The 23,694-nt window shown below is 37.8% G+C and overlaps 1 protein-coding gene across 26 annotated transcripts in view; it reads left to right on the forward strand.

Annotated features, from left to right (window-relative positions):
* Cadps2 (calcium dependent secretion activator 2) overlaps positions 1–23,694 on the forward strand; it is a 557,170-nt gene that overhangs the window by 166,716 nt on the left and 366,760 nt on the right. The window contains exon 1 of one of the 26 annotated variants that reach the window (XM_087204441.1): positions 15,989–16,010. The exons of the other annotated variants lie outside the window; for them this stretch is intronic. The gene's annotated coding sequence lies outside the window, so the exon portion shown is untranslated. Of the gene's footprint in view, positions 1–15,988; positions 16,011–23,694 lie in introns of those variants that run through there. 26 annotated transcript variants of the gene reach the window in all.

Here is a 23,694-nt window from a genome sequence, read left to right on the forward strand (position 1 = left end):
CGTAGTCTATGTGTCCTTTTCTGTTACTGTGGTAATTTTCTGCATTCTTTGTTAAGGGTCAAAGTCAGAAAAAAAGGTCTAATGGGATTTTTTGGCTTAATTTTTGACATGTGCTAAACATAACTTTTTGCCAATGTATATTGCTCCTGTGAATATACATGAGGTTATTTCTGTGTACACATGCATGTTAAAGGCAAGAACACTTTTTTTCCTAAATATTTTTGTATATATACAGTATTGGGCTTTAATAAGAAAATATATTTGCATGTTCCTTCTAATATAGAAACTCTTAATTAACTCTAAAAACATAGTTTATTTTATGTGCTAAAAAGAGTAAAATTTATATTTTCACAATGTTTGTAGTACATTATATTAATTTTGATGCCATTATGCATTTTTCCCATTCTTGGCATGAAAATTTTGCTGTACAGAATTTTATCACTTATTCTTGATCAAGAATTCTCTTCATTTAATACATTTTATGTGATCTGTGTCTGCACAGTGAAAGCAGTTTTTAAGATGAAATATTAACTCTTTGTACGGCAAATATTTCAGTGCCCAAATATTTCAGATATTACTTATAATATCTATGTGATCATAATACATAGATTTAAATGATATAGAATTTCTGTGATATTTAGTCATGGCCTCATACATTTATTTCCCATGTTTTCCAACCCATTCCAAATTAATTTTTGGCCGTTCAAGAAAGTGTTTACAGTTCAGAATTTTTCATTATAGTTTAGCTTTACTAGCGTACCAGTTTAGCATAATGTTAATGAGAAACTTTGAAGTCTACTAGGCTAACACTAGTGATTGAATTTTTCTGTTGTCCTTGAGAGAAACCTAGTGAAGAGGGATTTTGTTAATTGCTCCAAGCTGCCTATCCAAGAATTCAGAGACAGGTAGAAAGGCAGGTGGTGGCTGCAACTGCAGCACCAAGGAAACTGTTCAGAAGTGGGACACTCACCAGAGGCCAGCTAGTGTAACGTCATGACAGCATATGAGCAGATGACCAGGTTGGAGTGATATCTTGCTTGGTACCCATAGGCTTTTTTATGCAGTGCTGGAGAGGTTAGACTGTTAGCTACAAGAGCTGGTTTTTGGGGCTACTGGGAGATGTAGAAGAACACTGCTTTGAGTGCCATTTTGTGTTCACTCAGACAGTAAGAGAAAGCATACTTGGAGCCATCTCTGGGAGAGCCAGCTCTGAGACTGGCCACTGTTGGAGTGCAGGAGGCTGACAGCTGAGAGGATGGCTTCAGGGATTTCCAGGTCGCCTAAGAGGATCACCAGAGCTTTAAAAATGAGTGTGTTCAATGGTGATGACAATCCTTGAATTCTTAAGTTCTTAGGTCATTGCAGCTCTTAGCAAATTCTAATGGGGTCTTTATTCCACGTTAGACTTAGTACTTGAGGAATTTGTCTTCAGTCTTAGTGTGAGTGTGCCATTATATTCTCTTTTCACTCTTTCTCTGTTCTCTTGTTGGTCTTTCCTTTCTTTTCTTTCCCTCCTTTTCCTTTCTTTTGTCCGTCATTGTCAAGTTGGACTCAACTCCATGTATAAGAAATGAGCACATCTTCACTTTTATAAAAGATATGTTTTCTTAAATACAATGTTTAACACAGTGTGCTTGTCTTTTTTTTTTTTTGAGAATTTTCAATGATTGTTCTTTAAAGGTTTTCAGGATCTGTTTTTGAAGTGGGTTGCAGGAGGCTCAAGTCCGTAAACTCAGGAACTTTTCTTGCTGAGTGCCTTGCATATACCAGAGAGTGGACTATGTACATTACATAGTTGTTTCTCATATGTCAGAACAAAACAGTAGTTTTAATCCTCTTCTGTAGAATGTTGTAAACAGATCAATACACCACTTTTATTCTGGGTTTAATAACCACGACCTGGAAATAGCAGTGCTATGTCAAATATTAGGTATCCACTCTGGTAGATTTTTACCTATCCTGTGGGTTGTTCCATTTTCTCTTCTACCTAGTGATGCAAATATATTTTGCCATAATGTCATGATAGTGATGTGAATTATTTTGCCCTTAATACTAGTATCATAATGGGTTTCCTTTGCATTTGGCTTTTTTATTTTTTGCATTCTCTGATTATTGAAGTTTTATTCCTTACCTCCTGATCAAGTAGAAGGTTGATATTCTTTATAAAAATCAAGTTTACTTTTTCCATCATTACTGGAATAAACTAGGTTTCATATTTTACTAAAATGAAAATATTCTAGAGTTCTTTACCTGGAATTGAGTGATACTGTAAGTAGATGAAATTACTCTGTCTATTGAGATGGCAATAGACACAATACAATGATGCCTTTTGCTGTAGAATTGTTATAATGTAATTGTCCTATAGATAAATGTTGGGTGGTAGTGTGGCCTTGCACTCTGTGTCTGGTCCCTGTCCCCCTCCTCTCTGGCACTGTTCCCTCTGCTTTTGGGTTACTCTAAACTAAGTATCTTTGCTCTGCCACACCTTTCCACAATGAGGTTTCTGCCTTCGAAACATCTGAGCATAGACCAAATCCCCTTAAAACATTAGCCAAATTAAACTCCCACCCCCCCCCCAAAAGAAAGATACCAAAAAGAAAAGGAAAGAAAAGAAAAAAAATGTCTCCATTAAGTTGTGGGTATCATGTATTGTGTCCCCAGCAATGGGAAAGCTAATAGTCTTGGTCAACTATTATTTGAAGTAATAAGAGCCCTGCAAAGGATTTAGTGAAACAGATCCGGGCTCTGGATCTGATGGAGTTAAGCTTAGTGTGTGCTTAAAGTGGTCTCTCCTCCTCCAGATTTACTGGTTTCTGAAACAGCAGGCAGGAATTAATTAGGTGAAAAGAATCAGGGTTTGGGGAATCATTGATGCCAGGGGGGAAGTCTTCATATGTTGATTCTACTAAGGGGTCATTTTAATGACAATTTCATCCTCTCATTCCATTGTTTACCATAAGCAACTGTTGTATTGTAAAAATTTATCGCTTTCTTTGGTTTAGCAGTTACAGAATTGCATTTTCATTTCATGTTTAGCTCTTAGTGATGAAAATAGCATTTTAGTTATTACATTTACCAGCACAAGAATATCTTAAAATATAGGTCTGGTTTTCAAGAACTTCTGGAGGGAGAAAAGTAAGGGACATTAGAGAATAAGCAGCTGGTCTGCTCTTCCTCACAAGTGTCAGTTATTCCCCAACAACCTGTCCCCCCAAACTTCCCCTTCTTGTGGTGACACTGCTATCCATAATTATGGTTTCTTCCCTTGGCATGGTTCCATGGTACTGTGTCTGTTGATTTTAGGTGCTGCCATGAATATTCTTCATCATTGTTGATGACTAAGTCACCCTGATTTCAAAATGTCTCTACTCTTGTGAGTTTCATCTCCAATTCAGCAACACACCATTGTTGCCACACATTAGATTCTGTCAGCTTTGAAAACCTGCCAGCTTAGAGCATCTTTTTCAGAATTCCCTCTCTGAATTCACTGGACCTCTCATCTCTGCCACTACAGCCAAGAACGAGCCTGAATGGTGGAGGTGAGATTACCTCTCATTTCAAGCATAGTTTCCTACCCCTTCTCATTTTCCAGCTTCAGCTCAGAACCAATTGTTCATTATTTTAGTGCTACTGAATTCTTTGCCTTCATGACTTTCTGCCTTATCATTTGCTTGCTGTTAACCATCCCTGCTGTCTACTTCCAATACTTATATTCCAGAGCAGCCACTTAATACTCAAGTTGTAGTGGCTGCTTATTATCAGATATCAAGCAGATCTTTGCTTCTGTTTAAAAATCTAATATTAATCTTTTACCTCTTTTATATATTCCCTGTAAAACAGTACTTCTAAGCCTTGGGTGTGCATCACAATCACATGGAGAATATCTACAAACCTTAGTGCCCAGGCTGCACTCAAGGCCCAGCCATGAATATTTACAGAGTTGTCCAGATGATCCCATTGCACATATGAGATTGAGAACCACTGCCAGAGGGCTCTTGCAAAAGAGCCTTTATACCACTAATCAAGTCCACAGTTTCATCCTGTTCCTTTCATTGTGTTCACTTTACTGCAAATATTTATATATTTATGTAGAAATTGCAGTATCTAGTTGGAAAGAGCTAGATTTCATGGAAAGGGATCGATGAAAGGCTCCTGGGGGTAAGAACGGATGAATTTTAGCTGAAGAAGTAAGAAATATTGAAGGAAATAACATTTGAAATGGACCTAGTGTCAGGTTGGGAAGAAGGTAATTCTGGTGGAGGTTAACAGTCTCAGCATTTTTTGTAAGGGAGTTTTGAGTTTTCTGTGAAATTTTGGTTGAGGAACTGGTAAAGGAAACACAAGAGACTTGGAATAAGGCAGTAGCAGTTAAATTGGGTAGCTCACATCGAAGATATTATGTTCCTTGATTACTTTATTTGCCTGTATGAATTTTCTACTTCACGTTTCAATGTCCAAGGTTACACTCACTTCAAAACTTTTTTATATCCATAACTTTTGCCTTCCTTTTGTCTCCAGTTTTGCAAAATACCATGAATTTAGAAGAGATAGGTTTGGGTCAGGAGGAATTGAGGAAGAATGAAGAGTAGGGATGATCCTTAAATTTCAAGCTTAGGCTGATTAGAATGACACCACTCAGGGAGATAGAAAGTAACAATTAGGTGAAGCAAGTTTGAGGTTAAGAATTCCAATTTTGAATATACCAAATTTGAGGAAATGATAGAACTTCCAGGAAATGTTCAATAAACAATTGAAAATGCAGGTCTCTATTTTTTTTTTTTTTGGTACCGGGGATCAAACTCAGGACCTTGCACTTGCGAGGCAGGCTCGGTGCCACTGAGCTAAATCCCCAGCCCCAGGACTATATTAATTTAATGAGATAAATGTAAAACTTTAGCAAAAGATTGTGACTTATTAAAAACATTCACCCACCCCTTCCATTTTTACTAGTGTTGCTTATACTATTGTATACACTGTTTCTATTTCAGGCCTTCTAAACCCATAGTGTTCATGTTTACAATGCCATATAACATTTTTTTCTCTCAAGAACACTTGGCAACCAATGTGAAACTAGTGATTGGGGATGGTGGGGTGGTAGTCACAATAACAGTTATAGTATTCCAGAGTACAGTTGATTTAATTATGTACTTAAGAGGTAGAAACTCATTTAATCATAACTAACTATAAGATAGACATACTAGTAGCTTCATTATTTAATCAAGAAACTAAGACCCATAGAGGCTGAGTAACTTGCCCAATATATGGCAAAACGTATACTTGAATTTACTGTTGTTCCTTAACTTGGTGTCTTAACCACTTATCTTAGTTATTTCCTCAAGGCTGGGACAAAATACCCAACACCAACAACTTCAAGAAGAATAGCTTTATTTTGGCTCACACTGTCAGTCCATGGTCAGCTAGCTTTAAGGCCAAACAGCGGCAGAAGTACGTTGCAGAAGAAAAGGTGCTCAATCTGTGGCTTCCAGGAAGGAGAAAGAAAAGAAAGTGAGGGAGGGAAATATACCCTTCCAAATCATGCCCGTCTCTTCTGCCCAGGCTCTGCCCCCTAGCAGCACATTCAGCACAGCAGCACCATGAGCCCGTTATTTTTCAAAAGCCCCATGTCTGGGCACATGAGACTTTTGTAGGATATTCTACATATAAACCACAAAACTGTACTGCAGTTACCATGACATACTACTTTTTAAATAAAAGTGAAAACATTAGGATAAGTCCAGTTTTCAGTACTTAAAAATGGGCCAAAGTAGGAAGATCCCAGCTAAATTTATTGGAAGTGCTGGTAAGAGCATAGTTGGAATGAGACCTTCTGAGGTCTCAGCGTAATTAGGAAAAATAAAAGAATGTGGGGATGTGAGGGGGAAAGTGTGTGCAGGCTGTATCAGATAGAATGAAAAATAAAAACTAAGTCCCTGGTACAGTACTCACTGGGGAGTTAGCAGCTCTCATGTGAAAGTGGTTATTTACCCAGAGGAGTTTTGATTTAGGCTGCCTTTTCCCTGAAGTTTGTAAGCGGTGTAAAGTAATTTTTGTAATTCTCTTACTAAGCAATTACTGATGAAAGGTACGTGTGCTTTTAACTTCAGATGACCTGCACTTACTTCTATCCCCAGGAACAAAGCAGCTCAAACAGTGACCCTCAGACCAGTAGCATCAAGAATACCTGGCAAATTCTCCTAGGGTCCACTGCAGAGTAGCAATTGGAAACTCTGGGGACCCCACGGTCATTTTCCACAACTCCTGCTGCTGATTCTGTTCATGCTCAAGTTTAAGAATCTGGTTTACATCAGAGGATCAGCTCATTTTTTTTTAATTAAATTCTTTTATTGCTACATTGTAGGTATACAACACAATTACATTTCTCATTGGGAATTGTACCTTTACATAAGGCATCTTGGTTCTTATTTTTTCTCCACTCCTAGCCCTCCCTTCACCCCCTCCAACCTTCCCTATTTACAAAGACTTTATTTCCATTTTTTCCACTTCTCAGCATTTTTCCTTTCCCTTCTTTCCTTTCCCCTGCCCTTCCCACTACCCCTACCCCTTTGGACCTTTTCTTCCTATTTTGCATTATCGATTATTCATTCTAATCATTGGTACATTTTGGGGATACAATATAATGACATTCATCATTGGAAATTTGCACCTTTACATAATCTCTCTTGGTTCTTATTTTTCACCCTTGCCCAGCCCTCCCTTCAACCCCTCCAGTCCTCCCTATTTATGAAGATTTTGTTCCTATTTTTCCATTTTCTCATATTAATCCCATTCCCTTCTATCTTTTCCCCTAGCCCTCCCACTTCCTTCCCCTTTGCCCCTTTTCTTCCTATTTCACATTACCTATTATACATTTTAGTCCTTATTTACACTTTCAGTTCCTCACACCAGAGAAACTATTCGGTATTTATTCATGTGTGACCTATTTATTTCACTTAAGAGTATCACCTCAATGTGCATCCACTTAGCTATAAATATCTCTAATTTCTCATTTTTTATGGCTGAGTAGTGCTCCATTTTATAAAAAAAACCACATTTTCTTTATCCAGTCTCCAGTTGATGGGCATTTGGGCTGTTTCCAAGTTTTAGCTATCACAAACTGTGCTGCCATAAACATGGGCGCACATATATCACTGTGGTATGATTCTTTTAATTCTTTGGGGAAGATCCCCAGCAGTGGAATAGCGGGGTCAAATGAGACTTTCAGTCCGAGTTCTTTGAGGTATCTCCATACAGATTTCCACAGTGGTTGCATCAGTCTACACTCCCACCAGCAGTGGAGCAGGGTTCCTCTTTCCCCACAACCCCACCAACATTTGTTATTGGCTGATTTCATGATAGCAGCCATTCTTTCTGGAGTGAAGTGGAATCTCAGCATTGTTTTCATTTGCATCTCTCGAATGACCAGTGATGCTGAACATTTTTTCATGTATTTATTTGCTATTTCTACTCCTTTGAGAAATGTCTGTTCATTTCAGATGCCCTTTTTCGGATTGGGTCTTTAAATTTAGGAGGTCTGATTTTTTTAAGTTCTTTATAGATTCGAGATAGTAGACCTTTGTCTGAGGAAGAGCAGGTGAAGAATTTTTCCCACACTGTGGGTTGTCTCTTCACATTGCTGGTGGTTTCTCTTGCTGTGCAGAAGCCTTTTAATAAGAAGAGATCCCACTTGTTGATTGTTTATGTTAGTTCATGAGCAACTGAGCTTTTGTTCATAAAATCTTTTCCTACACCGATGTCTTCCAGAGGTCTACCTAACCTCTGTTCCAACTGGTTCAGAGTTTCTATTTTAATATTTAGATCTTTAATCCATTTTGATTTAAGTTTAGTGCATGGTGAGAGATATAGGTCTAGTTTTAATCTTTGGCAAGTTGAAGCCCCATTTTTCCAGCACCATTTATTAAAGAGGCTATCTTTCCTCCAGTGAGGGTGTTTGGCTCCTTTGTCGAAGATGAGATGGCTGAGTGTGTCTGGTGTTGTTTCTCCATCTTCTAATCTGTTGCACTGGTCCTCAGGTCTGTTTCTTTGCCAGTACCATGATGTTTTTATCACAGTAGCTTTGTAGTAGAGTTGCAAGTTGGGGATTGTGATACCTCCTGCCATGTCTCTGTTACTTAGAATTGCTTTGCTATTCTGGGGTTCTTCTTGTTCCAAGTGAATTTTTGGATTGTTTTCTCAAGGTCCATGAAGTATGCTGCTGGGATATTAATTGGAATTGCATTAAATCTATATAGCAGTTTTGGAAGTGTGGCTATTTTCACTATACTGATCCTTCCTACCCAGGAGCAGGGGATGTCTGTCCATTTTCTGATATCATCTTCAATCTCGCTTTTCAGAGTGCCATAGTTTTCAGAGAAGAGGTCTTTGATTTCTTTTGTTAGGTTGATTCGTAGGTATTTCAGTTTTTTGGATGCTATTGTGAAAGGAATTCTTAGCCCTATTTCTCTCTCAGTGAGTCTGTAATTGGTGTAGAGGAAAGCTATTGATTTTGGTGTGTTGATCTTGTAACCAGCTACTTGACTGAATTTGGTTATTAAGTCTAGAAGACTTTTGGTGGAGTTCTTGGGGTCTTCTATATAGAGTATCATGTCATCTGCAAATAATGACAATTTGACTTCTTCATTTCCTCTCTTTATTCCTTTTATTTCTTTCTCTTGTCTAATTGCCATGGCTAATGTTTCCAGAACTATAATGAACAAGAGTTGTGATAGTGGACATCCTTGTCTTGTTCCTGATTTTAGTGTGAAGGATTTCAGTTTTTGACCATTTAGTATGATATTGGCTGTTGGTTTTTCATAGATGGCTTCTATCAGTTTGAGGTAGAGACCATCTATTCCAATTTTTTGTAGGGTTTTACCATAAATGTATGTTGGATTTTGTCGAATGCTTTTTCTGCATCTATGGAGATAATCATATGGTTTTTGTCCTTGGCTCTATTGATATAGTGTATTACCTTGATTGATTTGCGTATGTTGAACCATCCTTGCATCCCTGGGGTGAATCCCACTTGATCAGGATGTATGATCTTCTTGATGATCTTCTGCATTCTGTTTGCCATCATCTTATTAAGGATTTTTGCATCTATGTTCATTAGTGAGATTGGCCTTTAGTTCTCCTTTTCACTTGGGTCTTTCTCTGCTTTGGGGATCAAGGTGATGCTTGCTTCCAGGAATGAATTTGGGAGTATTGCTTCCCTTTCAATTTCATTGAAGAGTTTAAGCAGTAGTGGCAGCAGTTCCTCACTAAATGTCTTGTAGAATTCAGCAGTGAAGCCATCAGGGCCCAGGCTTTTCTTAGTTGATAAGTTTTTAATTAACTTCTCAATTTCATTGGTTGATATTGGGTTGTTCAGAATTTTTAGGTCTTCTTCATTCAACTTTGGTAATTCATATGTATCTAGGAATCTGTCCATTTCTTCTGTGTTGTCCATCTTATTGGCGTATAGGTTCTGGAAGTAGGTATTGATGATCTTCTGGATTTCTGCTGAGTCTGTTGTGATTTCACCCTTTTCATTCCTAATTGCATGGATTTGGGCCTTTTCTTTCCTTTTTCTGATAGGGTTGGCTAAGGATTTGTCAATTTTATTGATTCTTTTGAAGAACCAACTCTTGGCTTCTTTGATTTTTTGTATCATTCTCTTAGTCTCCATTGCATTGATTTCTCCTCTGATCTTTATAATTTCCTCCCTTCTGTGAGTGCTGCGGTTGTCCTGCTCTTCTTTTTCTAGAAGCTTGAGGTTCAGCATCAGGTTGTTTAATTGGGGTCATTCTGTTTTCCTAATGTGCATATTCACTGCCATGAATTTCTGTCATAAGACTGCTTTCATTGTGTCTCATAGATTCTGATATGTTGTACTGTCATTGTCATTTACTTGAAGGAACTGTCTGATTTCTTCTTTAATTTCCTCTGTGACCCATTGGTTATTCAGAAGTGTGTTGTTCCATTTCCACGTGTTTATGAAATTTTTCGAGTTTCTTTTGCTATGGATCTCCAATTTCATCACACTATGATGTGATAATATACAGGGGATAACTTCAATTCCTTTGCACTTACTTAAACGTGTTCTATGTGTGAGTATGTGGTCTATTGTGGAGAAGGACCCATGTGCAGCTGAGAAGAATGTGTATTCTGATTTTGTGGGGTGGAAGACTCTGTAAACATCTGTTAAGTTCATTTGTTCAAGAGTTTGATTGAGTTCTAGTATTTCATTACTTATTTTTTGTCTATTTGATCTATCTCTTTGTGACAGTGGGGTGTTGAGGTCCCCCACTACAATTGTTTTAGTGCATATATGACTTTTCATGTCCATTAGTATTTGTTTTATATAGTTGGATGCGCTAGTGTTTGGTGCCTAGATATGTATGTTTGTCATCTCTTCCTGTTGGATTCTTCCCTTTACAAGGATGTAGTGTCCTTCATCTCTCTTAATCAGTTTTGGTTTGAAATCTACTTGATCTGCAAAGAGGATAGCTACTCCTGTTTTTATCGGGTTTCTCTTGCATGAAGTATTGTTTTCCACCCTTTAACTTTCAGTCTGTGAGTTTCCTTTTGAATTTAGTGTGTTTCTTGTATGCAGCATATTGTTGGATCTTGCTTCTTGACCCATTCTGCCAGTCTATTTCTTTTGATTGGTGAATTGAGACCATTAACATTGATGGTTATAACTGAAACATATTGACTTGTCATTGCCATGACTTTTTCTTTTTGTTGGGTTCTCCCCCTTTCCATTTAATTTCTTGTCATGCCAGATGGGTTCATTCTGCTTTGCTTCCTGGGGTTGTGATCCTCAATGTCTGTTCCTAAGATATTGTGTAAAATTCTGTGGAGTGCTGGTTTGGTATTCACGAAGTTCCTACAGTGCTCTTTGTCATGAAAGTATCTTATTTCTCCATCCATTTTGAAAGATAGTTTTGCAGGGTACATCAATCTTGGTTGGAGGCTGTTTTCTTTTAGGGCTTGGAATATGTCACTCCAAGCTCTTCTTGCCTTGATGGTTTGTGTTGAGAAGTCTGCTGTGATTCTGGTGGGGTTTCCTCTGTATGTGATTTGCTTCTTTTCTCTAACTGCTTGTAGAACTTTGTTCTTCTGTTGAGTTTCTGGAATCTTAACAGTTATATACCTATGTATAGATTTTTTTTGATCAAGGCTATTTGGATTCCTATATGCCTCACTTATCTGTATGTCAAGCTCTTTTCCCCTGCTTGGGAATTTTTCTGCCATTATTTCTGTGAAGAGATTTTTTTATGTCATCTCCACTCCCTCCTTGTTCTTCATTGAATCCAGTCTTATGTTATTCTTCTTTGCATTGTCTAGCAGCTGCCACATTGATTTCTCATGTCTCCTTATAATTTTGAAGCAATTTTTCTTTTCCTGGTCACTAATTGCAATCTTATCTTCTATATCTGAAATTCTGCCCTCACATTGGCTCATTCTGCTGTGTAGAATTTCGATGGAGTTTTTCATGTCCTGGAAATCTATTTGCATCTGTTTTATGTATTCCGTTTGTTTCCTGTGTTGGGATTCCATCATGTTCCTGAGCTCCTCTCTATATTTATTAATCATGTCTTGTACTAGGGGCACAACTTCTCCTGTTATCTGAGAAATTATTTCTGATTTCATTTTTTCCAGATCCCCTTTTGTTGCCAGTTCAGTCGGTCCAGGTGTTTTGAGTATCAGAGTGTTTCTTCTCATTTCCCTTTGGGGTTGCTGTAGGTGATCTGGAAGTCTGGTTTTGAGACTTATTTACATGTTTTCTCATTTTCACTGGAGCGGGGCTCTTGGCGCCTGCACGGATTACCTCTTCTGAGCTGGGAGAGCTGGGACAGGGGCCAGAAGCCATGGTAGGGATTGTGGCCCAAAAGCCCTTCCTTTGGACTGGGAGCAGCGGGAGGGATGGTGGCTGGGAAGCCCCTTCCTCTGGACCAGGAGCAGTGGGATGGTGGCTCAGAAGCCCCTACCTCTGGGCCATTAGCAGCAGGACTCAGCACCGTGGTCTGGTGGTCTGGTGTCCTCTGCATCTTTGTAGTGTGGAACCAGGTGGCTGTACAGAGGAGCGGACTAGGGGGTTCAGTGTATTGTTGCTGGGGTATGGGCTGATTGGGTGTGTTCCGTGTGACTTGGGATCTCGGTAGGGCATGGGGAGACCTGCTTGTCTGCAGCAGGCTGGTTAGGCCTGTTATGCGTGACTCGTGACCTCGGTATGGTGTGCACAGACCTGTCTGTCTGCAGTGGGCCAGTGGGCTTGTTCGGTGTGTTCCGCGTGACCGGATCAGCTCATTTTTAGTTAGGAGGCACCACACAGTTGCAGTCATGGATAATAGTATTATAGGCAGCTAAGTTTGATAGACAGCAATATATAGTCAGAAAGGAACTGGGCTCTCAAGGAAGTCAGCAGAAAAATAAAGACAGACTTGTGGCTGGAGGGGCATCTGAAAAAGACCAGATGACAAAATAGAGTCATAATGGCCATACTTGCATACTTCTCTAAGATATAGGTAGAACTTCGGACTATACTATAATTAATACCACCTAGACCCATCCCTTCCCAAAATGTTCCTGTTTTAAAATTCTTAAGTGAAGGTTAATGATGTCAGCCATATACCCTTGCTACAATGTACCCCACTTCCCTGTTGGGTCAATATTAGCTAAGTAGCTATACTTGTAATCTTATTGGTTGATTATAGTTTGACCTACCTTGTACCGATTTTGTAACTTTGCTGTATAAATTAGCCCTGACAAAGGGCCTCAGTGGCAACCCCACTTGGGACCCTGCTTGTCTCTCAGGAGCTATCAGTCTTTCCTGTTCTTAACTTCCATTGTCCTTTGGAATTCATCAATTCCAGGGGACACAAACTCAGCACATCTGACATCTAACAGGTTGGAAGCTGTATTTCTCCTATATCAGTATTATGTTATCACCTGTATCAGTATTATGAATCTTTAGCACTATGAAAGTAGTAGTTGCTACAATACAGTTAAGTTGTTATGAGACATATTTAGGCATATTTCAAGAGTACAATTTATGCATGTAAATGCTTCTTTCCTCTCTCAGTTCCAGTACCTCTATGTTGGGTTAGGATGGTGTGCTCTTGAAGATTTGGGATTCTAAATTCTCCTCTCTCTCTCCTGCTGCCTTCTCCATCACAAATTCCTAACTGGTACATAAATTAAGACTCACAAATACTGGAAGAAGGCTGAGGCAAATTCTATACAGATAAAGTGAAAATAAATGGAAAAGGAGCTATGGGGTCCATAAATGAGCCAGCTGAAGGTGTATGGTGTCTTTTACTGCATTAATAAGAACATTATTTTGCTAAGTAGAATTAATAACTACCTTCTTCTTCTTGATTGTGAGATCTTACACAAATGGTAGTAATTGATTTATTGAATCAATACTAATAGCTCTTAAAATACGGTGTTAAACCATACATAATTTTTGCCTTCATAAAGATTCCATTTTAGTGGGAAGAAAAAATAACTGAAATGTGTTATATTAGATAATTATAAGTGCTATGGAGGAAAATGAAACAGAAAATAGAATAGAAGACAGAGTTGCAGTTTTAAATAGAGGAGATTTACTATGAATATAAATAATTAAACAAAAAACTGGAAGAAATACATGATATCTTATACAGACTAATTGAAGCCCTGCTAAGAACAGCCTTCATGTAATCTGAAGAATGGCTGAGACGTATTTAACCTAGAAGGCAGAGGATAGTATTTAGCTGCCATCTGACAGCTGAAAAATGACCTTGGGGAAAATATAGATTTTCTTCATTGTTACTATACTCAGGTTAGAACTAGATGAGAGAAGGACAGATACAGGAGAGTGGTGACTTCTAGAAATGGAACTTTTCCCTTGTCTTGCCCATAGACAGGCTATTCAGAAAGCAGTCTCTCTTCCTTAAAGGAGCTTTGTAATTGGATGTTATTTCAGTAGTGCTGGTGATGAGGGAATTCAAGCATTGTAAGGGTGATTGGATTTATACCTTTGAGATCCCTCACGGGCCTGAAAGTCAGATTCTGGGATTTAAAAAAAGAAAAAAAACAAAACAAACCAATAACCTTGTTATTCCATGCATAGTTGCCATCTGCTGGAAAAATAACTAACTACAAGATATAAACTATAAAATCCATTCCACAAATGTTGAAAGTTATGCCAGGGAAATTTAGTCAAAAGTTTTGTATTCATTTTTTTTTCACCTAACAAAATATTTGCTTTTAAGATTGATTTATAGGGATTTAGCTCAGTGGCACTGCGCCTGCCTCACAAGCACAAGATCCTGAGTTTGATTCCTAATACCACACACAAAAAATTGATTTACTTTCCAGAAGTTGTCTCTTTTCATTTTAATTTTGGATCTTCATTTCTCAGACATAGATCCTTGGGTTAGCAAGAGTAAATAACTTGCCATCCCCAGGATTCATACTTTACAAATTTAGGACTTGAGAGAGAAGTATCTCATTCTCTAGTGTCCTCCTAGTATTGTGGAAAATGTGATTTAGTTTTAGAAATATTCATTCTTCCAGCTTCTCTATCAACAGTGCTACATCACCCATCTTCTCAAAAGTTTCTTAAGACATTGAATCTGCAGTGAAGGACCAGTATTTATTGATTTCCAATGCATCTTGGAATATATTATAAAATACAATATCTTATACTGAAAAAATGCAACAAAAATGAATTGATGGCGGAATGGACAGATGTGTAAAAAAGTAGGGTAAGATGTTGATTATAGAATCACAGTTATTAGTATATTTGTGTTGAATACAAAGTTTAAAAAATTTTTGTATGTTTGAACTTTTCCATAATAAAGCTTTGGTGTAAAATGATTCTTTTGATTGCCATGGTATTATCACATGGGTTCAAAAGTTCCTAAAAGTTGATCTTCCTGTCATTTTTGATAGCTCGGTGACAGAGAACAAGTACTGGAGCAAGGTAACAACATTTTGAGTAGCACTGATTTAAAAATGTATTTCATTTTACAGTCAGCCCTTCCTCTGTGCATTCTGCATTCCTGGACTGAAATAACTATGGAAGAAAAATATTTGGAAAAACTTACATTTGTACCGACTATGTGCAGACAGGTTTTCTTGTCAGTGTTACCTAAAAATATGGTGTATCAACTATTTACATATCATTTGGATTGTGTTAGGCATTATATCTCTAGATATTTTTGGTTTTAAAACTTTTTTTTTCATACCGGGGACTGAACTCAGGACCTGTGCTTGCGAGGCAGGCGCAGTGCCATTGAGCTAAATCCCCCACCCTATCTAGATATTTTTAAAAGCATGCAGTAGAATGTGCATAGGTTACATGCAAATACTGTACCATACTACTTTATATAGGAGATTTGAGCATCTACAAATTTTGGTATTGCAGAGGATCCTAGAACCAGCCTCTGATGAATAATAAGGGATCTTGTATTACCTAGTACTACAATAATGATGATGACGATGACAATGATGAACCTGACTATGATGGTGTTGAAAAAAGTGATATCACCTCTGTTCCACCAATGAGGAAACTCTCCCACAGTCGTGGTTCATAGTCTCTTAGCTTGTGCCACACCATGAACTCTCATGTCTTCTCAGTCCCTGCAGGTTTCTGGTACATTGTTTCTAGTTTATTAGAAGGCAGTGGCATAGAAGCAGTAGTGAGGATAAGGTGAATGCACTTAAAATTGTAATAGGGCCTGGCTTCAAGATAGAGAAGATACCTATTTTATTTGTTGCATTTAATAAAGATAGATCATTTTAAGTATTTATTAAACAGTATGAAGTGCTACAAATAATACACTAGAGATTTTAAAAATCAATTTTCTATACCATTAGAATGAGAAAACAATAACTTTCCTTCACAGAAGAGGCAGAAGAAAATATTCAGCCTAGGAACTTTGACTTTCCATTCATACCATGAAATACTGGATGGAGTAAGGGAAGAATGAAGAGTGGCTCGAGAAAGGTGGAATCTTCTACCTGTGTCTGATGCACAGGTATTTACCATGTCCTTGGCCCCTTTTTCTTTTTCAGGGTCTCTGTGTTACACATTGTCAGATATATTGGAATCCCGGGTCGTACCTAGCTATCTTACTTCCTTGCTTGTAGTGAATGCCTTAGCAAATCCTTCTGTTGCAGTCTCTGTGGTTATGGAGTTAAGGAGAATTTGTTGTTGGGTTAGGGAAATTCAAGCTATTCGGTGAGTTGCAAAATACCTATAAAGGAAGACTAAAGGATCTGCTATTAACTGGTATTAATAGGAAAAAGCTTTAGAACAACTTCATAATATTTAGAAGATAATGAAAATACTATAATTTCTCTTTAAAAAATATACATTTCAAGTCACATTGATGTTCATTTGGATGTGGACTCATCCCAGTGCCTACAAAAGAATTTGAGAGTTTGGCAGTTTGGGGCTTAACACTTGCTCTGTGGGCTTCAGATTTGATATAAGGGATTTAGATTAGTTCTAAGGAAGGTCTTTTGAGATAGCTGTTTCCTAGGTTACCGATAAATATCTAGATGTATCCCTTACCTAAATTTATTTTTTTTAAATAAGAGATTACTTGCTGTCAATTTTAAGTGTGATTTTTTTTCTCAATGTGATAAGAAATGGGCATGATTAAAGTAATGATTTCCAAAACCTTTGGAATTCACAGATTAGTAAAAAAAGGCCACTTAAAGCCTTTTTATATATTTTGCTTTTTGTTCTACACAAAAATGATCATTTCTACAATCAGATCCCAGAATTTTCTATTGATAATTTTATATAACAAAGAAGAGACTTGTTGTACCTACAGTTTCAAATGTTAGAATATTAAGTAAATTTAGTTTTATTAAAATATACTTTGTAAAACTGGGTGTGGTGGCACATGCCTGTAATCCCAGCACTGAGGAAGCTGGATCGCTGAGAGTTCAAGGCCAACATGGACTACATAGTGAGTTCAGGATTAGCCTAGATTACATAGTGAGACCCTGTCTCAAAAAACCAATAAAAACCCCCTATATATTTATATTATATATATACACACATGCATACATACATACTTCGTAGTTCTTATATTTTTTTCACCTTGAATCCATGATAACTTTATTCCACACTGATCAAAACATCAGCCTTGGATTCAATAACTTTAGAAAGTCTATTATCACTACAAGGATCCAACAATTACCTTGGGCATTTGAATCTAATGGTACCAGACACTACAGAGGCTTCATGTTACAGCTTTCTTGAGGTTCACAATTGAAGCAGGAGACAGATACAGTGCTGATGTGTGACACAAGGACCATGTGTTTAATACCTTCAGAGAGTACAGGGAATGCCGAGGTGGCTCAAATAAGGGAATAATATCAAGCTATGGGGATGCTTCACAGAGGAGGTAGACAATATCAGGTACAAATTCTTCTCCTGATCCTCACCAATCTGTCTACTTCTTGCTTTCCTCAGCTCAGTTTAATGAGCCATAAATCAATAAATCTCCAAATTGGTTGCATAGTGGTAAAGCGGGGACCTCTAGAGCAAGACTGAGCTTAAATCCTGACTCCTTCATGCTGCGGTTATGTGACATTAGTCATGTGTCTTGTCTTCCTTATGGTTTTGTCTTTACCTTTAACATAGATACTAGCACCTGCTTTATGTGGTTATGAGGATAAATGCACCCTCCTTCACACCAATCTTATATTGGTCCCTCACTCCAGGCTCAGCACCATTCTTAAGGCTCAGACTGGCTGTGTTCCTTCCACTCACTGTTCCATGATCTCTCCCTCTTTCTATAGCTTTCTATAGAAAAGGTTTTTGTGTATTAGAAAATGAAAAAATCATGATTTCTAATGAGACTAAATTCACCATTGTTACAAAGCTTCATGAATAACAGCTGACATAGTTTTAAAATTTTGTATCCTTAATTCTCTAAGGACAGTGTAGATTATGAGAATCATGAGACAATATTTTATTTGGCATCATTAAGGAGAAGAATGTGTCTCTTATAAGTGGGATGCTTGTACTTTCTCAATGTTTTCCTGGCTGAACACATGCTGGCAGCCTTCCCAGAAGCCATCTCAAAGATAGCCACAATGATTTGGCAAGCAGATAATGTTTTTCTCGTCATTATAAAATCTTTTGAATCAAAGAAGCAATGCATGGTTCAGATCAACAGCAATGTGTGAACAGTAAGTGCTTCTGTGGAAATGAATATTTGAAATTTTATTTGGACAGCTGAGCAGACTTGGCCTTTACAGATAGAGTTTCTTGTTAGAGGCATCAGATTTCAATTTTATTATTCATTCACTATGACTTCAGAACAGTGATGGTGAACCTTTTAGAGCTTTCAGTGATAACAAAGCCCACTGCAGCACATGTACCACAGATTCGCTACCACTGCTTTAGGATATCCAGTGATCTCTTTATAGTGTATAAACTGAGCAAGTAAATGGGAAGAGTGGTAGTTGGTGTCAGAGAGAAGCCCATGTATGAGTTAAAATTCAATAAATTGTAACATATGGAATATGATTACAGTTTCCTGGAGTTCGGTTCTTAACACCCCCCCCCCCCACTGAATTGGTTCTATGTCCAGTGGCCTTTTCTCAAGAAGGTCATTGTTTCATAATCCCACAGGTGTTGGCTAGCACCCAGCAAGACCTTTGGGTAGCAGAGATGTATCTGTTATATAAGTATGTTGAATCTGTAAAAGGATGTTACTTTTGGAGACCAAAAGTCATGATTAAGTCCCTGTTCTCCCCAAAAAATCTGTGACTTTGGGTCAGTCATTTATTTCCTTAATTTCTTTAATCTGTGAAAAAAGCAATATTCTGTAAATCATGGGATAATCCTGTAGATTAAAGGAGGTAATGTCTTAAGAGCTCTAGAGAGACAGATTATTTGCCCATAAGTGGGTTTGTTAATGTACTTGGTTCCCATGGCAGCTTCTGCACCAACATGGCCCCCACCAGGTCTACCAGATGAAATTTCACAGAGCATCCTAGGGTTAGAGGAGAAAGCTGGTGTGAAGAGAAAGACTAGGGACCTAGGGCTACGCTGCACATATATCCACACTTGCCTACCTGTAACTCCATAACTTTTGTTGTGAAATGGTACAGGATTAAGATACTTGAGAGACTAAACCCATCATTGTTACATAGTCTCATAACTGATAATCTCCTGAGGTAAACCAATAAATACCCATTTTGATTTTGTAATAGTGAAGAGACCTCAAGAGCAAGACTATCATTTTGGCAGAACAGCACAAATTACGTAAATTATTAGATCTATTACAGTAACATAAATTTTATTTTCTTCACAAAATGCCTCTCACCCCCTTCCTTTGTGATATCACTCATTGTGCTTCCTTTCCTTGGGATGTCTTTCTGTTTACAGTTCAAATGAGCAAGGTCCATTTGGTCTTAAGACTTCTTTCCTCTAAGCATATTATAGAAAACTGATAATAATTACTGGGTCATTAATTATATAAGTTGTACAAGTAGATGGATGGATTTCACAGCTTTAAAATCTGTTCTAGGTTTTTGCCTCCGTATTCACTGCTCTGCTAAATAGTCTTCTAATATGTCACTTCCACGTTTCTCTATTGCTTCTGTCATGAGAGTGAATTCTTATACCTATTCCTCACTGTTTCATCCAATGATTGTTTCTCACTATACCTCACAGTGAACTCTGCCCTGAAGGCAGTTGATCAGTCTCTTCTCCTCACAAAACTAGGCTCCCCCTTACCTGAAACATCATTTATGATCATTTTTTTTCTTTCTGCAATATTGTTTTCTCATCAATTGGCCTGGCAGCATCCATGTTTTATACTTCTTTCCTTTATAAGCATAGAGTGGTCAATTGGTAAACCTTACATATTAATTGTTGAAATTATGAAAGGTCATGAATAGAAGACTTAAATCATTGCTTTCTCTGCCCATCCCACTCATTGACTGCTCATTTTCCCATTCCAGGGAAATTTTGTAAGTGCTTGCTATGTGTTTGGCTTGGTGCTTGGGTGCTACATATAGTGTGATGAATGAAGCAGTCTGTGGATTTATGGAATTTACTGTTTAGTAAGTGAAACAGTTATAAATCAGCAATTTTAGTTAATTTATTGCATGTAAAACGTACTTTAAAGGAAAAAGTAAAGGTTCTGTGGTAGTGTACACTACAAAATCTGGCTAACCCAGAGGGAGTGGGGAAGAAATCTTTGAGGAGGATCAACTGGTTGGGGATCTGTATTGGGCCCTGGATTCATTAGCAAACAAAACAAAGTCTGTTTTTTTGGTGATTTTCTCTCAGTTTCAGGAGAAAGGCAATGAATACCTGTCAGCTGCTAAAAAGAAAACCAGAGGAACGTAAGATGGTAAAGATGATAATTATATGATGATGAAATGGACATGAAGTTTTTGAAGGACCAGTGGAACTGGAACACAAAAATCAAGCAAGAGAGATAGTTTGGGACATTTAAATGTGGGCTTCAGATACCTTGTGGATTATTTTGATGGAAAACTTGAGCTTTGAAAGGACTAAATTTCAATATATTATATATATATATAATTATTATATATATATGTGTGTGTGTACATATATGTGAGGAGGGCTGACTGGTTGGGGATGTATATAATACGAATATTATATTTATATATATATATTATATATAAATAGATTTGATGCCAGTGAAGAGAATAAGGTGGGGAAAGTGATAGTGGGAATTGAGTAACTGCTAGAAAACGTTCTCAGCCAGTATAGTCTTTTGCCCTAATTCACTAGTCAGGAAGAACTGTGGGAAGATGAAGAAGTGTGGAAGAATTTGTGAAAAATTTAGGGGGTAGAATCAGCAGGGGATAGTGACAAGGCATATGCTGGAGAAAATAACATGGAGGAAACTGAGGAGAAAAGAATAGATGTCAAGTCTGTCAGGGGTGGAAATTGTATCTGACATTAACTGAGCCAGGTGGGAAGCAGAGTAAATATTGGAAAACATTGTTAACTCTGAGACTCATTAAATTTCATGTGCCACTGGGACCTGGGAGGATAGATGCTGGTTGATATTGGAGATCCAAGTATGGAGCTTGTGTGAGATAAAGATGTAGTGAATGGTGGATCACACTTTCTGGTAGTGGTGTGAGTATTTGCAAAGCAGAGAGCTCCAGATATAGCTGGTAGTTGACAGCATGACATCCTAGAGAGGTTGTTCATTCTTGCTTTCAGATCCAAAAACTCATTTTGACTTTCCAGATAGTACCACTTCCTGTTTTTCTTCAGTTACTCAATACTTCTCCATCTCCTGGTTTCTGTCTTACCGTCATCCCTATCTTGGGACCTATGGATACATGCCTATCTAATCTTTTTTGGCATTGGAGATTTTAGTGTCTTTGGGTAGTCATTACCGTCTCAAAAATTTTTATTGAATCCTTACTAAGGGACAGACTCTGTATTAGGCACTGGATTTATTAGTAAACAAACCAAAGTCTCTTTTGGTGCTTATCTTCTATTTTAGGGAGACAGTAAATACATGTCAAGTGGTACAATGTATTAAAAAGAAAAATAGCAAGATAGAAGCATAAGGATGATGGATGAAGTGAGAAAATAAAGCCTTCTATCCTAGGGGATGACTGTACTGAGACTGTACTGAAGTAAATCTTGTGTATATATGCGTGTATTATCTATTGCTTTGTAATAGATTTAGCAGCTCAAAAATTAGTATCATTTTAGTTTCTCAGGATTGTGACTCTGGGAGCAGTTCATCTGAGTGTTTCTGCTTAGGGTCTCTCATGAGATTACAATCAAGCTGTCAGCTGAAACTATAGCCATCTCAGGTCCATTTGTGACCGAAGACTTAGCTTTCCAACTCACTGACATGGTTCAGGGAAGACCACAGTTCATTGAAGCTTGTTACACTACAGCCTCAGTTCCTTGCCCTGTGGCAGCTTGTTTCCCACAGGGCAAGTAATAAGGGACAGAGAGGAAGTGAAAGTGCCATAATCTGTTATAATGTAATCTCTGAAGTGACATACAGTTACTTTTTTCCTAGGTCTTATGTGTCTTAAAGTACTTCTTTTTACTGACTTTGCTCCCTCATTGCTTGAATGTGATTTTTCCAAGTTTTACTACCTTCATTCACATTTTCTTTTTTCATTCAAGCTCCTTAAAAGAATAGCTTATATTTATTAACTGTCGCACCTTGTCTTTCCTTCTCCTTATTGAAGCTGGCTCTCGCTCCACCACTCCTATAAATTTCTGCCAAAGATGCCCTAGTGATGATAGTGCTAATCAAATCTAATGGTCTTGGGTATAGTTTTGTAGGGGAATCAAGAATGCAAAAACAAATTCATTTGTGTCCCTGCTTCTAAATTATGGTTTGATTATTTAATGCAATACAGTTCTCTTTAGGCAGAAGATGTTGGAAAATTAAAGTGCCTGCCAACTTAGAGTAATAATGAAAGATTTTCTGAAGTCAGTCTTAAGATACTTATGTTATACTTTGAAAACGTGTTGCTGGTCTTGCTTTATACACATTACTAAATTTGTAAAACTTGATTGTTTTAACCAGATAATTTCCTGTAGAAACAATGTTGCATGGAACACTTCAGTATTATTGTATCAATCAGGAGACAAATCACACAATAATTAAACAGGGTAAGTTTATAATATAAACAAAAAGGGCTGACTACTACGGATAAAAGCAACTCTAAAGAATATTAAAATAAAAAAATAGAACAGCATGCAAGAATGAAATCTGAAAGAAGGCCCTGCTCTTAACCAGCCCACCCCAGGGGTGGGATCCCGACCTCATTAAAGGTATGTCTTATAGTGAGGCAGAGAAAATTCACTGAAGTGCCACACTGGTGGGACTTGAGAATCTACATTCTGAGATTCTGGAGAGGGATCATCTTAGGGAATGCAGAATGTCCTGGGGAGTGGTACACTTGGATTCTGCCCTCAGGAATCTGGCTGTGCATGGATCACTGCCACTACCTGCAGGTGAGATGAGAACCAGGAGCCCCTCTCCCTCTAATGGGCTTCGTCTGGCACTCTGTACTGAATTGTTTAAAATTGCACTGACCGGCAAAGGCAAGGGGATGAAAGGGTGCATTTGGAGCTGAAAAACAGCAGACTGACAATTGACACAGTTTACCCCTTGGCTTCTGAGCTTTGCTATTAAGTTGGTGTTCTAAAATATGACTTGATTATCTGTCTCCTTCTGTCTGTTTCATTAGCATCTCTTTCTGTGGTTGTCATTTTCTTTTCTTAATTTCTTACCTCATATTAATGGACAATTAGAAGTATAACACAGGTGCAGTATATTGTTCATGGTATCTCTTCTTGCTACTAGGAGGAGAGTGTGAGAAGTTTGGGGAAAGTGTGATGAAATCAGTGATGAGGGCAAATGTACCCTAACCTCTGAGCTGTGGATCAGTTTGGTTTAGCAATTAATTATGATGGCTATTGACTTGTAACCTAAATATACCTGGCCTTCATATCCTCACTCAAATGTTAGTAGAAACTCTGTGTTAACCAGGTAGCCAGAACTGTCGAGTACAAGTAGGGAAATTGGTTCACGTCTCTGATTACTTTTTCAACTCTTTATTTTTTTTCTGTTTTATAAACAGATTTATTTCTCACAGGCTAGTAAGTTCAAGATCAAAATGCAGGCAGATTTGGTGCCTGGTGAGAGCCAAATTCCTAACTTATAG

This window comes from Heterocephalus glaber, unplaced genomic scaffold (genome assembly GCF_053883595.1).
Source record: "Heterocephalus glaber isolate CG9 unplaced genomic scaffold, H.glaber_assembly_v1.0 deba00000546, whole genome shotgun sequence".
In the NCBI taxonomy this organism is placed as follows: Eukaryota; Metazoa; Chordata; class Mammalia; order Rodentia; family Bathyergidae; genus Heterocephalus; species Heterocephalus glaber.